A 16,987-nucleotide genomic window follows, 5' to 3' on the forward strand; every position below is an offset into this window, starting at 1 on the left:
GAGAGGAGAGTGACAACATGGCCCCTTTGTTTCCCAGTTTACTGGAGGTCTGGGGAAAGTCAATAGAGAGTCCCACCTGGGTACCTCTTCTAGACTTTTGACTGACAGTAGGATTGACGAGTTCCTACTGGGCAGGGCCTTACCAACAATTACCCAAGCAAAACCCATGACAGGGAGGATATTATTATAATAATACTCTAAATATCTAAAGGAAATCTAGGTCACCTCAGCCCTGCCCTTACTAGTTCTACCTGACACTTGTTCTTACAGAGTTCATGGTTCATGGTTTTGTTTTAAATTATCCTGTCTTTATGAGTCTGGAATCTTTGGTCTGTGTAAAGTTCATAAAAATTTCCCCTTCAGTGTAACTTGGGTTTTTATCAGCAGAGAAGAGTCTTAATACACCTTTATGCCACAGTTTAGGTAATGCACTCCACTATTGTCATGTATGTAAGAAATAATTCAAAAACAAAAAAAAAAAAAGAAGAAGAAGAGTCTTAAATTTCTGGAGCCTGAAAGAATAGCCTCACCTTGAGAGAAAATCTGGAATATAATGGGTTGTTTGTGGAGGAATGAACAGAACAGGACCAGAATGACCTTTGGCAAATTGCTTTTTTAAAAGAAAGCACGGATTTCCAATTTTCCCAGCACCATTTGTTGAAGACACTATCTTTTCTCCAAACTATGTTTTTGGCACCTTTGTCTAGTATAAGAGAACCCCATTTGTGTGGATTTGTCTCTGTGTCTTATATTCTATCCCATTGGTCTTCATGCCTGTTTTGGTGCCAGTACCATGCTATTTTTATTATAATAGCTTTGTAGTATAATTTAAGTTCTGGTATTGTGATCCTTCCTCCTTTGCTTTTCTCACTAAGGATTGGTTTGGCTATTCTGAGACTTTTATTTTTATGAATGAATTTAATGATTGTTTTTTTTTCTATTTCTATCAAGAATGTCATTGGAATTTTAATAAATTACGTTAAATCTGTAGGGCACTTTTGGTATCATGGGCATTTTGACAATATTGATACTGCCTATCTGAAAACATAGAATGAAATTTAACCCCCCTACCTCTCACCTGGCACAAAACTCAATTCAAAGTGCATTAAAGACCTAGTTATTACACCAGAGACTCTGTACCTACTCAATGAAAATGTAGGCCCAGCACTCCAACATGTTGGCTTAGGAACCAACTTCTTCAACAAGACTCCTCAAAGCAAGAAATGAAATAAAAAATCAATAAATGGGATAGGATCAAACTAAAAAACTTCTTCACAGAAAAGGAAACAATCCAGAGCACAAAATGGGAGAAAATCTTTACCATCTGTACCTCAGAGTGTTAATCTCCAAGATATACAAAGAACTCAAAATGTTTGACCCCTGCCCCAAAAAAGAACGAATAACAATTAATGAGCAAAGGAACAAAACATACACTTCTCAAAAAAAATATAAATGGTCAACAAATATATGAAAAAATGTTCATCATTTCTAGCAATTAGAGAAAAATGCAACTTAAAACTACACCAAGATTTTACCTCACTCCAACCAGAATAGCAATTATCAAGAATACAAGTAACAGCAAATGTTGGCAAGGATGTGAGGAAAAGGATAAACTTATACATTGTTGGTGGACTGAAAATTAGTACAACCACTCTGGAAAACAGTATAGAGATTCCTCAAAAAATTAGGAATGAAACCACAATTTGACACAGTTATCCACTCCACAGTATATATCCAAAGGAGTTAAAATGAGCATACTACAGTGACACAGCCACATTGATGTTGTGGCTAAACTATGAAACCAATCTAAATATCCATCAACAGCTGATTAGATAAAGAAATTGTGGTATATACATAGTGGAATATTACTCAGCCATAAAGAATGACTTTATGACATTTGCCCGTATATGGATAGACCTGAAGACTATCATGCTAAATGAAATAAGCCAATCCCTCCAAAAAAACAAAGGTCCAGTATTCTTCTGATATGTGGATACTAACACACAACAAGGTGGTGGAGGGGAATGAGCTTCTATGGATTAGACAAAGGGGAATGAAGGGAAGAGAGGAGGGATAGGAATAGGAAAGACAGTAGAATGAATCTGACCATAACTTTCTAATTACATATATGAATACACCACAATGAATCTCAACATCGTGTATATCCACAAGACTGGTATTCTAATTAGAATAAGATATATTTCATATATATATAGTGTACATGTATATATGTAATAATAATATATAATATTATATAAATATAACTTATAAATATATACTGTATAGATATATCAAAATAGATTCTACTATTATGTACAATAAGAGGAATAAATTTAAAATATACAAATATAAATATATAAATATATCAAATTAGATTCTACTATTATGTACAATTAAAAACAATAAATTAAAAAGAAAATAAGATTTAAAAAAAGAAAAGAAAGCATGTGGGGGCAACACAGTGTCCCTTTAACTTCATATTCCTAGGGCTCATGTCTATCTGCTACCCATTTCCATGTAATCCCCAATATCCCCAGGTTCCAAGGTTTAGGATATGGATATGTTTGTGGGACCACTATCTGTCATCACAATGAATAGGGGAAAGAACAAATGAAATCTGCATTACTATAGAAAAATAGCAGTCGAATTGGTCGATGGCCTATAGATAGTAGCCAAAACACTCCACCCACTGAGATAAGTGAAATTCGTCCACAGGTCTGGTACAATGTGAGTTTTACGTTCTTCTTAGTCATTCTGAGAATTCTAGTGAGGGAGAGGATGACTTCCATTGTTCCTAGTCACCTCCATTGTTATACTCTGGTGTCTCCTAAATTCATAAGATCATGCATTTTCTCACTATCCTACATATAGTTTCCGGGTTCTGTTACTATGTCTCATAGTTCCTCTCTTTTCCTTGATTGTCATAAAATAGCAAATTAAATCAAGCCAAATATAGTAAAAGATAAAACTGCAGACAGATTTGGTGAAAGGTGCACAGAGATGGAAGGGGTCTGCCTAACAAGAGCAACTCAGAATTGCACTTTAGACATTCTGGTAGAATACCAGTTCTGCTACAAGCCAGCTGCCCCACGAGGCTCTGCTATCTCTTCTACAGCAAAACAAAAGAAAAGGGGATCATTCTATGGCCTCATCCCCTATTCCCTAGCTCAGCTGTAGCCCTCCCCTGTGGCCCAAAAGTTTACTTCTGTGCCCCATTTCTTATTTTTCTTTCCCCCACCAGTGTCCCTTTAAGAGAAAGGGACAGAAGACCAAGAGATTTATTTCCAGACTACTGTGAATAATGCCACCACCTCTCTCTACTCCGCCTCCCGAAGGTAAAAAGGGTTATGTCAATTTTGCTTTAAAATATAGTTCCCCTCCAGTTACATGAACATAAATAAAATCTATGTAACTTTGGTATTTGGGGAATCCTGTGGATTCAGGGATGTGCAGACCTTAGGATAAATGCTCTTCTGAGTTGTTTTGCTCCTGTGCTACTTGCCCTCTACTGGATTCCAGAGACCAAAAAGCAGGCAGTGCAGGCAGACTGAGGAGGCTGCTAATCAGCAGGGTGAAGTTCCTCTAATGAGTGCCTGAGAATCAAAAAAATGCATTCTTGCCAGGATCTGGCCTTGGCCCGGGATAGCATGACGCCAAAGGCAGAAAGGATAACAAACCCAGATGTAATCCGTAGTCGACAGGAGTGCTGCAGAGTTTCCAAGGAAAATTAAAAACTAATAACCAGATTACACTTTCTGAGTCCCATGCCCTGTGGACTTCTGCTGAATTTTGGATGACGTGAGAAAGAGGGAAACAAAGGTGATTAGGGAAAGAAAGAGGCCTTTCAGGAAGCAGTCACAGGTGTGGCATACACTCCTGTTCTCACCAGGACTCAGGGGCTTAAAAAGTCGTGAGGTTGGAGTATACTAAAATCGTGCTGATATTTGTTTAGTAAGATGTATTAAGCTTCGATGGGAATTTTTGGTGGGGCAGTAACACGAATAATTTGAGAATATGAGAATGGCTACAGCCTCAAATAGCACAAAAGGTGTAGTGCTGCCTGCACACCAGGCTGCTACAGGAACAGCTAGGGAGACACTGAGTGCACTGAGTGATTTCCACCTATCATCACATCAGCTTAATTCTCCCAGCAGCAGAAGCAGGCATCTTTCTCCCATTTCCAAGGATACAGATCTAGTCAAGGACTCCAGCAGAACTGGGCTGCAATCCTAGCTCCACAACATGCTAAGATCCAGATGACTCATTTATGAAATGAGGTAAACATGCCTGCCACCTCTCATGGTGAAGATTCGTTAAGCTGATGTACAGAAATCCCTCATCTCCACACCACTGTGTGACCCATGGTACATGCTCAGTAATGGCAAACATGTTTAACTGTATATTTATGTACATATGCATAGTACATATTTCCCACTCAAGCAAGGTGACCCTGCAAGTAGTTACCCAGAAGAAGAAGAAGAAGAAGAAGAAGAAGAAGAAGAAGAAGAAGAAGAAGAAGAAGAAGAAGAAGAAAAAAACCTTCTTGTGACAATAAAGGCAAATATTTTAATTGGGGTTTATGTACTTCTAAGGAAAATAGTTTACCCCAAGCATAAAGCATAGACTGTGTTCAAGCAGAATCAATTTACTTTCTGTCAGTTCGGAAGAATTATAAATACTAAACCAAGATTTAAAAAAAAAAAAAAACTAATCCAGAACTAAGTGTGGGATTGAAACATTAATAAATAAAAAATCTATCTGGAGGTCTTTATTACTGTAACTTACTTATTACATATGGCTTATATACTCAAGAGCCCTGGAATAGGCCAGGTGGGGTGTTAAGACAAAGAAATTTCAAATTAAAAACAAAATTTAGAGAACGTGTTCTTTAAAACTACTTTTATTACAGACAGGAGGCTGTGGCTTTTCCACAGGGAAACTCCTGGTGTGCTCCCAATCTACCCAAGGGCTGGTGGAACTGTCGAGGAAGTTTCGGTTAGGCCCTTGCCCTGTCTACCTTTTAGAATCGACTGTGCTTCTCCATGTGTTGTCTGCAGGTCCTCCTAAGTGGACAACAGACCAAGCTCTTGAGACATAAATGGTTAAAATAAAATGTATATACCTAATGCAATATAGATGTCAGTTCACTGGAATTTTGTCAAATCCATCTCTCTGTTTGTCATTCATTTTGAAACTTGGGAGTATTTTTACTGAGTCTTAAGGTCTATTAAACATGATCATCCTTGATTTTTTTTCTTTGCCTTTTATTCCTCACCCCATCAGATCAACCAGCAAACTCTGCTGAAGCTACCTTGAAAACACATGCCCTCCTGGGCACGGTGGCACATGCCTGTAATCCCAGGGGCTCCAGAGGCTGAGGCAGGAGGTTCAAGAGTTCAAAACCAGCCTCAATAAAAGCGATGCACTAAGCAATTCAGTGAGACTCTGCCTCTAAATAAAATACAAAATAGGGCTGGGGATGTCGTGCAGTAGTTGAGTGCCCCTGAGTCCAATCCCCAGTACCTCTCCCCCCCAGAAAAAAACCCCACTATTCCAAGATGCCATCATTTTGTGCCTGAGCTAAGATAAAAGCTTCACAGCTGGTCTCCTGGCTTCATCTTGTCTTTCACAATGACATGATCTTCTAAGTGTAGATCAATTTAGCAGATGTGTGTAAAATCTTCCAAGGCTCTCTGCTGCATTGAGAATGATATCCAAATGCCTCACACTGCCTCTAAGACCCTGTGTGAACTGGCTCCTTCTGCCTCATCAAGCTCTCTCTTGCCCACCATCTATTTGGTCCTATCGTTCCAGCCATACTCAACTTTATTCTCTTTCTTGAGCACTCCCAGCCCTTTCCCATCTTAGAGTCCTAGTGCTATGCTGCTTCTGTTTGGAATATTCTTCTACCAAAGTCTCTCATAGCGAATTACTGCATGTCACATCTCTACATATTCATTGCCCCCTCAAATATGCCTTCCCCAACCACTGAATCTAAACAGGGTCCCTAGTCACGCTCCATCACATCACTCAGTTTTATTTTCATTGTAGCATCTAATATCTTCCTGTGTTATTTACCCGGCTTATCCTTGTAATCCCAGCACATGCATCAAAGTATGACAAGAGCAGATGTTCAATAAATATGTGTCGAATGAAGGAATGAAGGAGTGGCACTATGAGTAGCAAGGATGATATGAGAAGTTCTGCTGAGTCACTGAAAGGGCTTGTAGACTGCCAAGAATATGTGAGAAAGAGACTTGGAACACCAAATGTTAAGGGATAAAGTGAAATCACTCAGTACTGTTTCCATGGTCTGAACCTGCTATTGTAATTCAAGTGATAGAATATCTTATCTCAATGAGTTATATATAACTATCCTAAATCTTGTAAATAAAACTAAAGTTTTTAAAGTCACCATTTCCTTGAATATATAATGCAAAACTTTGTTAACTCTACTGTATTCAGATTTTTGTGTTTTTGTTTTGTTTTGTTTTGTTTGTTTGTTTGTTTGGCTTTCATTCCCTAATTTCTTTAAGGCTTTCAGAAGCATTCTTTCTTAATATTTCTGCCTTTCAGTTATGGGTTGATTACCAAATTTTAACCTAAACTTTTAGTAATGGGCCAGTAGGAAAAGACAGTGATCAAGGAGCTATGACCCTGAACCTGATTTTTGCATCCTTGAATTAATTTACTATTTGCATTTTCAAGAAAGAATCCAACTATGCTGCAGAATGCAATAACCACAATGCCTACCAGATGGTTTCCAAGTACAAACCCATCTGTGATTAGCATGGGATGAAGAAGTGAGAATAGAAATAATGTGCGATCCACTGAGTCTACCTGCCTGCAAATAGCATTGCACTCTCAGAGCCTGCCAGTAGCTAGTCATGCCACAGGCCAGCCAGCCAACATTCTTTAGGAGAGCAAAACCCAGCATTTCCTCCGAGAAGCCTGATCCTCAGCTTGGCCCATGCTAGAAGTGCTTGCAATAATGCTTCTTTAAGTCTTAAATTCTGTGGTTCTTTTATACACACACACACACACACACACACACACACACACACACACATATATGTATATATGTTGTAGATGGACACAATAGTTTTATTTTATTAATTTATTTTTATGCGGTGCTGAGAATTAGACCCAGTGCCACATGCATGCTCTACCACTGAGCGACAGCCCCAGCCTCCTACCTTTTTGTTGTTGTTCTGAATTTCACTAGACATTGTGGACTAAATCTTTAGCAAATTGCATGACTCTGTGCTTACTTGGGAGAACTTGAACTTGAAACAAGATGCTTTCTCTCTTTTCCTTTTAGATCCTATTGTGGATTCCACTGTCCATGAACTTCTTGAAGCCAGGAAGATTGCCTGAGGTGAGGGATGAAGTCATCTTCCTTTCAGACTCTAGGGGAAAGTATTGCTTCCTTTTAACGGACCCCTCATTTCAAATAGTAGAAATTATGGGAAATACAATGTGTTCAAAGCAAAATTCTTTTAAATAGATGCATTGATTAGCTTTTCTGCTGTCAATAGGGAAAAAATACCATATAAAGGGAAGAGATCAGTAACCATTTAGAATAGAAAATTCCTCTTTGAGGCTATTAGATAATAATTGGCCATTGGAGAAAGAGGCCTCATGAATTTTTCAGATGCACATATGGAAATTATCTCTTCTGAGCAGGTCAGACAAATGAGTAGATGAATCTCACAATTTTACTCACAATGCGTACTACTAATGAAACCCAGGGTCCATTTATAAAACTCTTGTGCTCATTTCCAAAATCTAGGACCAATTGACTTCACAGCTTATTGACTTACTATGAATTTACTTAAAACAATAGTGCAAGAATATATTTAAATTCTAAAACTAAAATGTAAATAAGGTATTATGAAAGCTTTCTTGGAAGGGATTGGGAGATAAAAATGAGTTCCAATTATTGTAACTAATCATTACTCTAAAACCATGTGAAAATATTACAATATGTTTGGAAAATACACAAGAAAACACACATTTCCCTTTTCCTTTGTTACCACACTTGTCCTCACAATTACCAATTTTTACTTGGCAACAGAATATTCTATCAAGTACCTCTATATAATTTAATTAATATTGCTACCAGTATTTGGGTTTTAAGTCTCTTTCAACATCAAAAATATTAGAAATGGGTATTTTTATAGGTCAAGTTTTTTCCCCTATTCCTTTGGTTGGTTCCTTCCTCCTTTCCTTCTTTCCCTCTTCTCTTGTCTTCCCCCTCTCCTTCCTTCCTTCCTCCTTCCTTCCTTCCTTCCTTCCTTCCTTCCTTCCTTCCTTCCTTCCTTCCTTCCTTCCTTGTGATAGAGGATTGAACCTAGGGACACTCCACCACTGAGCTTCACCCCCAACCCTTTTTCTTTTCATTTTGGAGACAGGGTCTCACTAAGTTATTTATTCTGGCTTCAAACTCACAATCCCTCTGAGCTTCCTGAGTAGCTAGGACTACAGATGTGCACCACCATGTCTGGTCTTTGGGTTTTTTTTTTCCTTAGGATAAATTTACAAAAGTCAGATTATCAGATCTATGCTTCTGAATATTTTTACAGCTCTGAGTATAATATTTTGAAAAGGCAAAACAATTAATCCTTTCACCAGTGATATGTGAGGATTCCAGATTCACCTCAATCTCAACAACAAGATTATTGATCCATCTTTTGTCTTTGCAACCTAAAAGGTTATCAATGATTTTTTTCATGCTTTAATTTCCCTTTCTGTTATTACTAGTGAGATGATTTCAACATGTTAAGGAATATTTCTTTTTTCCCTATGGAGGGTTTGTTTTTGGAAATTAGTTTTCCCCATTGTGTTAGAAGGGTCTTTTCACCAAAAATCCAGGTTGATGAAGGAACAGGTGCAGAAAGGCAGAGGATGTTAATTGGATTGGATTATTGAGTTCAAAGAGAGAAGAACAAAAACTAAAGACACAAATCAAACTGTCACCAAATCACAAAATTAAAAAAAAAGCGACTTCCACAATATGATGTAAGTATTCTTTTCTTCTTTCAGACATATATATTAGTAATTCTTAAATAGGATTCATCCAAGTCATTTCATAAACAGTAATAAATCCTGTTTCCTCTCTTAACCACTGAGCCATATCTTCAGCCCTTTTTATATTTTATTTAGAGACAGGGTCTCACTGAGTTGCTTAGGGCCTCACTAAAATGCTGAGGATGGCTTTGAATTTGCAATCCTCCTGCCTCAGCCTCCCGAGCCACTGGGATTACAGGCATGTGCCACTATGCCTGGGCTCCTTTTTTCTTTATGAGTCATGAAACAACTAAGTATGTTCTTCATTCTTCATGACAAAGTTTGTATAAAAACATGTTAGCATCTCTCTGCATTTTGTTGAATGTGTTCTCAATAAGCACTACTTTAGAATGTCAATATAGGATCATGTAGAGTAGAAAAGTAATGTCTTTTTTGACCCATCATTAGAATCATGACTGAGATCCCTACAAAAAAAAAAAAAAAGACAGATTAACAGAAAAAATACATACAAATTAACTTAGTGTTTATTTTAGGTAACATCAGAACCTTCAGAAATGAAGACCCAAACAAATGGCAGAGCAGTGTATTTTTATGGACAATCATGCAAAAGTATAATTGGAGGACCAAGGGCGTGATCTGATGGTAATAAACTAGGGGCAACTTAGCAAGGTCTCTAAGTTCAGGTTCTTTGTGACCTTCCTGTGTGACATTCCTTCTTTCCAGGTATCTGGAAAGTCTGACACTCATCACAGGAAAGTCTTCAAGGGCAGAGTAAACAAGGCCTGCTTTAAGAGACAAGAGTGGGGAAAGGAAAAACTTCTGTTTATGGGCAATGTGCCACATTTGGGGATAGAATGTTCTAACCCCATCAATAGTTAAACAAGAATTCTAGTTTGCAATATGCTAATGTACACTAAATTAGGTAAGATATTTGATTAATGCCACATCTTCTCATTAATAGGTTTATTATCAATATATGAAACAACCTGAAAAATATCTTTAGTTATTCTAGCAATCAACGTCAAACAAAATGATACCATAAGTTAAGTTTGACTACGAAGTACATCATCACACCTATTCAGAGTCTGAAATTTATCCCAAGTTTCATAACAACAATTTAATTTTACTCATTTTCTATTTATTTGTGTCAGGTGTGTGTGTGTGTGTGTGTGTGTGTGTATGTGTGTGTGTGTGTGTGCGCGCTGGTGTTTGAGATATCTTTTAAAATAACATATATAAGTTTTGCTACTTTAATTATAAATTTTGTTAAATACTATAATGTTTTATGTACAGGAAGGTTCAGTGAATATGTTTTTGATGTACTTTAACAGTAGTAATACATAATAACTTATTGCAAATACTTTACTTGTACCAAACTTGGCATAATATAATTCAATAAAAGCTTATCAAGTCTGTAGAAAATACTATATCATGTCCATGGTTACCATCTGTTATAACAGAAACCTAATCCCCAACTCATACCTACAGAGGAAAAAATGGCTAATCACCAGATACAACTGCTTCTTTTTGTTGTTGTCGTTGATGCTTTTATTTGTTTTAATTAGTTATACATAACAGCAGAATACATTTTGACTCACTGTAGACAAATGGAGCACAATTTCTCATTTCTCTGGTTGTACACAGTGCAGAGTCACGTTATTCATGCAGTCATACACGTACATAGGGTAATAATGTCCATCTCGTTTCACCATCTTTCCCACCCCCATGCCCTCCTCCTCTCACTCCCCTCTGCCTAATCAAAAGTTCCTCCATTTTTCCCTTGCTCCCCCCTTCCATTATGGATCAGCATCCACTTATCAGAAAAAAAACATTTGGCTTTTGGTTTTCAGGAATTGGCTTACATCGCTCAGCATGATATCCAACTCCATCCATTTACCTACAAATGCCATCATTTCATTCTTTTTAAGGCTGAGTAATATTTCATTGTGTATATATACCACGTTTCTTAATCTGTTCATCTATTGAAGGGCATCTGGGTTGGTTCCACAGTTTAGCTATTCTTTTAAAAGTTTGGTATTTTGTTTATCAGAGCAGTAGATTATAAGACCACACAGATTGCAAATTCGAGGCCCAACCCCAGCACCTCAATGACACCCTACCTCAAAATAAAAAAGAAAATGTGCTGGGGATATAACTCAGTGATAGAGCACCCCTGGGATTAGTCCCTAGGACTGTACGAAAAAGAAGGGAAAAGGGGAAAGAAGTAGGATAAAGATGAGAGTAGTTTTAAAAGCCAGGCTTGGTGGGTGGCAGTTTCCTTAGTGAATGGGAATAAGTAGCTACCACTCTTCAGCAAAGTGAGTTGCATTTCTATTTTTTGGTTTGCCTAATGATATGACTTTCATTATTAAAACAATTGCATTATTAAAATCCATCCATCAATAAGAGCAGTGTTATTTGCTCTCTAAAATTCTAGCAACCTATGCTGTAGTTTCCTTTCCATCCTATATTGTGGTTAAAATGTGACTTTTCTTACACTGAGCTTTCTTGGTAATATAAACCTACAGAACATGTTATAAAAAGGTACTAATTTTATCTCAACATGTTCTATTGAGAAGTTGACATTTTTGTGCAAAAGGTTTCTTTTTTCTTTTCCTTTTTTTGGTTGTTGTTGCTTGTTTAGTTTGTGGTTTGATGTTACTATTTATTTGCTTATTTTGTTTTTGCTGGTAAAGGGTATAATATGGAGATACTAGCTGAGACATTTGGGTAGAAGTTAAATATGCAATTATATGAATATTTCACCTATATCATGCCAAACATCTGGACACTGAAAATCGTTCTCAAACTGTTCAAATGATTAGAAATCATACCAAATTTGGTCATTGTCAATAAAGACTGCTTGCATTAAAATATTAGGGCCATATAACTTGCATACCATCAATGAAGTAGATCTCAGTTGGGGATTCAACCAAAAGAAGGTTACTAAACATCAGTATAAAAATAAATAAATAAATAAATAAACATCAGTATAGTCACCAGGAAAGGCTTCCAGGGACAGGACATGTAAGGACACCAAACACCAACTCTATAAGTCATCCAATAAGTATATGCAATGCTTCTACTTTGGACCAGACTCTGGTTTGGGAAGTGCATTAGAGTGTGATATATTTAAATTTTCTCCAAGAAAAATTTTCCTGCCACACATTTACCCTCCTTATAAGCATTGAACTTATGATTTGGCTGATTTTTGACAGAGTATATTACATGGGGCCTTCTGACTGGCAGATCCCTGTCTTTTAGGCACCGAGAATACAGTATATCATTCTAAAAGTTTCCCTAGAGAAGAGGTTCAAAGAGTACATCACCCATTTGGAAAATGTATTGAGAACTTCACATGAACCATCCTATAGGATTAACATTTAATGTGTATTATTATTGTTCAATCTCTCTCCCTCCTTCCCTTTCTCTCTCTCTCTCTCTCTCTCTCTCTCTCTCTCTCTCTCTCTCTCTCTCCCCCCTCTCCCTCTCCCTCTCCCTCCCTCCCTCCCTCCCTCTCCCTCTCCCTCTCCCTCTGCCTCTCCCTCTCCCTCTCTCCCTCCCTCCCTCCATCTAATCTCTCTCTCTCCCCAGCCCCCTTCTCTCTTATCTCAGCTAGAAAATGCTGTGCAGGTGTTATTCATCATTTAAAATACACTCTGTTACAGACAATTTAGTTTATGTGCCAGAGCAAATACACAGTTACAGACAATTTGTTTAATGCCACCAGGAAGTCTTGGTGTCTGACCACAACTCCAATAGGAACAAGAGCAACTAAGGACAGCAGGAAGGAATTTAGCAAATTTAAAGCAGTGAAGGGAGAGCTTGTGTACTTCACTGCCTACATTGCCTTTGATGATTTCCTGTTGTAGAAATTCTTCTTTATGGACAAATAAGGACAGAAGCAGAAAATAACAGTACAATTGAGAAATTTTTCCCTGTCACAGAACGGCAGATATATCTTGAGAGAAGCGTAGCAGTATTATGTTTTGTGGATGAGCAACTTAAGGGAACAAGAACCAGGCAGCAGCTACAAATTGTTAGGACAAGAACTAGACCTCAAAATGAGGAAGGGAGGAAGAAATTGGGGAAAATGTGTAAAGTGACAGAGCCTAAGTCCAGGTCCCAGAACAAGACAGATACAGCTCAGGAGAGAAGAAGAAACCAAGGTAGAATCTCAGGGGCACGGCTGTGGCTGCCGTGTCTCAGGGATTCACAGCTGTCTAGAGCTCCTACACACTACCATCAGGCAGCAGTGGCTCTGAACCTGAGCAGGACTGGTCCTGTCGAGGAAGAAACCTGCTCCTGTAGGAAAGCAGAGGTTGAGAGATGTCACGGACTGGCATTTGCCTTAATAGTGCCATCATTTACTTATCAACAGCTGACCTCTTTGGGAATGAGCTTATTTGGCCTCAACCTTTTTCTAATGATAAATATTCTCTAGTGTAAACTGTTTTTTATTCATCTTGATTTTTTTTTTCAAAAATATTACCTTTGACTGCACTGTTCACTTTTGGTTGCTTTTGTTGAAAAATAAATGTTTTGTGTTAAGGGATAAAGTCAACTAATTAGTCTTCTCAAATTAATTGTAGTACCAGTTCTTATTTACTCGGAATCTTAGTATAGCTCTAATGCAGGCTACAGTCTAAATGTACTATAATATAAATATAGATACCTTGTAGCAGAGAATTTCCTATCGGACATTCTGAAGTTAATGAATCTGTGCAGTACATTTCAGACTGAATGCTCCTTCCTTCTTTGATATGATGTGAGTAGATTATGTTATACAAACAATTGACTCCTCTTCTCAAACAAAGTCAAGAGGATGAAAATACCTCAAGAGAAAGACTTTCGTGTCTTTGACCTGACATTGACCACAATTTTCAGCTTTGCAGATATAAAGGATAAGTAGAAAATATCAGATATCCAAAAATCCTCATTCCTTTTAATTATCTTTTAATTAACTTTCTATGTCCTTTTAATGAAGATTCAAGTTTTTTATAATCATACAGAGTTCATGACTCCTGCATATCCTTAATGCCACAAGCCAGAATTTTACATAATAATTGGTTACTTAAAATGCAGTGGTGTGGTAGACAAGCTGTAAGCTGATGGCTTTGAATTAGCATAGTCTTTGATAAGATTTTTATTCCAATGCCTTGGGAATCATGTGCTGTTGGACAGGGTTGTTTAGAACTGGACAAAAATCAGAAATAGTGAAAACTAAAATTCCCAAATCAAATGGCACAAGCTTTAGTGAACCAGAGGGAAAAAATGAATTGGTCCAAGAATGATTTCTTCTTTTCATTCTGTCTCCACTCCACTTCCACCACTTCCAAGGTAACCCAGCAAAAAAAAAAAAAAAAAAGTAAAGGACTTTTAAGAAACTGTTTAAGTAGATGGAAATGGTTAATGACCCTGATTTGCTCATTACTTAGAACCCACAAACATGTTTAATTAAAATAATACATATGTACATTTTTTTTTATAGCAGGGATTGAACTCAGGGGCACTTTAGTCCTGAGCCACATCCCCAGCTCTTTGTATTTTTTTTATTTTGAGATGGGAGCTCACTAAGTTGTTTAGGGCCTCACTAAATTGCTGACTTTGAACTTGTGATCCTCCTGCCTCAGTCTCCAGAGTTCTCGGAATTACAGGCATGTACCCCTGCAATACAATAAACTTTTAGAAGTATAAAGGACAAAGAATACTCAAGGGCAAGTGAATCCAAAATTATTGTATTTTTAAAAATCTAAATCCTTAAGGAACAAAATTCTATTCTGTTTAAAATACTATGTTTTAGTCAACATTTGCATTACTGTGACCGAAAGACCCAACAAGAACAATTAAAGGAGGAAAGTGTGTTTTGTCTCATAGTTTCCAAGGTTCAGTCTATGATCAGCCAACTCTATACCTCTGTCCCTGAGGTGGGGCGGAACATCATGGCTGAAGGGCATGATAGAGAAAAGCAGCTTAGGACTTGGCAATCAGGAAGCAGAAAGAGAGAAATATCTGCTCACCAAGGACAAAATATAAAACCCAAACGCATACCTTCTACTTCTCTGATCTACTTCTTTGAGATACTTCCTATCTGCTTACATTTACCATCCTTATCATCCCACTTAATCCCTATCAGTGGATCAATCCATCTTTTAGGTTAAAGATGTCATAATCTAATTATTTCATCTCTGAATCTTGCATTGGCTCACACGTGAGCTTTTGGGAGACACCTTACATCTAAATCATAGCAAAGAAAATTTTTCTTTGAAGATTGTCTTAACGTCCTCTGTAAAATGTCATTTGCTTGGTATTACTATTCCCTATTTTGGATTATCCATTTAAGGTTGTGACACCTATTGCTTTTGAACTTCATAACAAATTTAGTTCACAGTGTAAACAAAAATAATTATAACCCAGCAGGAGACAAATTTAAACTACATGAGAGAATAGACTATACCCAAGAAACCTACTCTGCTTATGGCTTGCGTAGGAATGAATGTTAGGCCTGGAGATAATTGATGTAATGTCTTAATTTAGGAGATGTAAAAATTTAAAAAGAGAGAGACTACATGACTTGCTCAAAATCTCAAACCCAAGTTTTCCTTTTATTAAGTAAATCCAGTAATTCATATATTTTAAAATATTTAACTATGTAGTAGCTGGCTATACAACATATGCTTCAAAACATTAAGATTTCATTTCCTTTAACGTTTTATATGAAAGTATTACCATGTTACTATATGTTACTATAGTGTTCTAGCTATACTATTTATAGTATCACCATACTATATTTATTTTGGATTTCATTTCAATTGGCCTTGTTGACTGAGGTTGGTCTATACTCATAAATCTGCTTGCTCCAAAGATAAAGCTTAATGGTATTGTTTACTGTTTCCTAAAAATTGCACTCCTGTGAAATACTGAGAACTATTTTTACATTTGATATATCTAAGTGATGAAAGTTAAACCACTTACATAGAGATAATATTTCAAAATGTAATATTTCACATCAATATCAATAGAGAGATTTTCCTTGCATTTCTCTTAATTTTTTCTTCCTTTGATTCAATCATGTCTATTGCAGGACAGTTTCTTAGATCATTGGGTTATTCTAGAGGCTGAAATGTAGGTGAATAGTGACAGAGCCATTCATATTCTTTGTCAAGGCTTACTCCAAAGCTAAAATCCAACCCAAGGGGGAATACAGAACCCTGAAAGGGAAACTTCACATGCCAGATGGATCAGCCCTTATCAAATTAAGTGAAAAAAATCTAAATATCTGAAGAGCCACCCCTACATCTTCCATACAACTTAATATCTCCTAAGAACTCAGAAACCAAGTGATTTCGTTCACTTTTACTTTGTTATTTAAGGGTTAGTTACTTATTCAAAGAAACGTGAATTCTGATACCACTATAATCATGGTTCACAAAATTTTGATCTCTGAACCCTTTATACTCTTAAAAATTTTAAAGACTCTTCAGAGCTTTTCTTTACCCCAATCCTGGGGATTGAATCCAGGGGTGCTCTACCACTGAAAAGTACTCTAACCAGCCCTTTTTCTTTTTTTATGTTGAGACAGAATCTTGGTAAGTTGCTGAGGCTGGCCTTGAACTTGTGATCCTTCTGCTTCAACCTCCAGAATCCCTGGGATCACAGGCATCACCATGGCCACCCCAAAGAGCTTTTTATTATGTGGGTTATATTTATCAGTATTTACCATATTCAGAATTAAAACTAAGAGTTAAACTTATTTAATTTTAAGAAGCAATTAACTATATATTTAAATGAGTGGCATCTTTTTGAAAAGAACATGACTACATTTTCCAAAACAAATTAGGGAGTAGATGGCATTACCTATACGTTTGCCAATCTCTTTACTACCTGACCCATTAGAAAACAGCTGGATTCTCATAGCCTTTTTTGTAACCACTCTGTTGTGATCCATTGCTTTGGT

At 37.0% G+C, this 16,987-nt stretch overlaps 1 protein-coding gene across 3 annotated transcripts in view; it reads left to right on the forward strand.

The window, feature by feature from the left end:
* Positions 1–16,987, forward strand: part of B3galt1 (beta-1,3-galactosyltransferase 1) — a 550,035-nt gene that overhangs the window by 405,494 nt on the left and 127,554 nt on the right. For 2 of the 3 annotated variants that reach the window (XM_040294415.2, XM_005315695.5), the window contains one exon: positions 7,322–7,378. The exons of the other annotated variant lie outside the window; for it this stretch is intronic. The gene's annotated coding sequence lies outside the window, so the exon portion shown is untranslated. The remainder of the gene's footprint in view (positions 1–7,321; positions 7,379–16,987) is intronic. 3 annotated transcript variants of the gene reach the window in all.

This window comes from Ictidomys tridecemlineatus, chromosome 7 (genome assembly GCF_052094955.1).
Source record: "Ictidomys tridecemlineatus isolate mIctTri1 chromosome 7, mIctTri1.hap1, whole genome shotgun sequence".
In the NCBI taxonomy this organism is placed as follows: Eukaryota; Metazoa; Chordata; class Mammalia; order Rodentia; family Sciuridae; genus Ictidomys; species Ictidomys tridecemlineatus.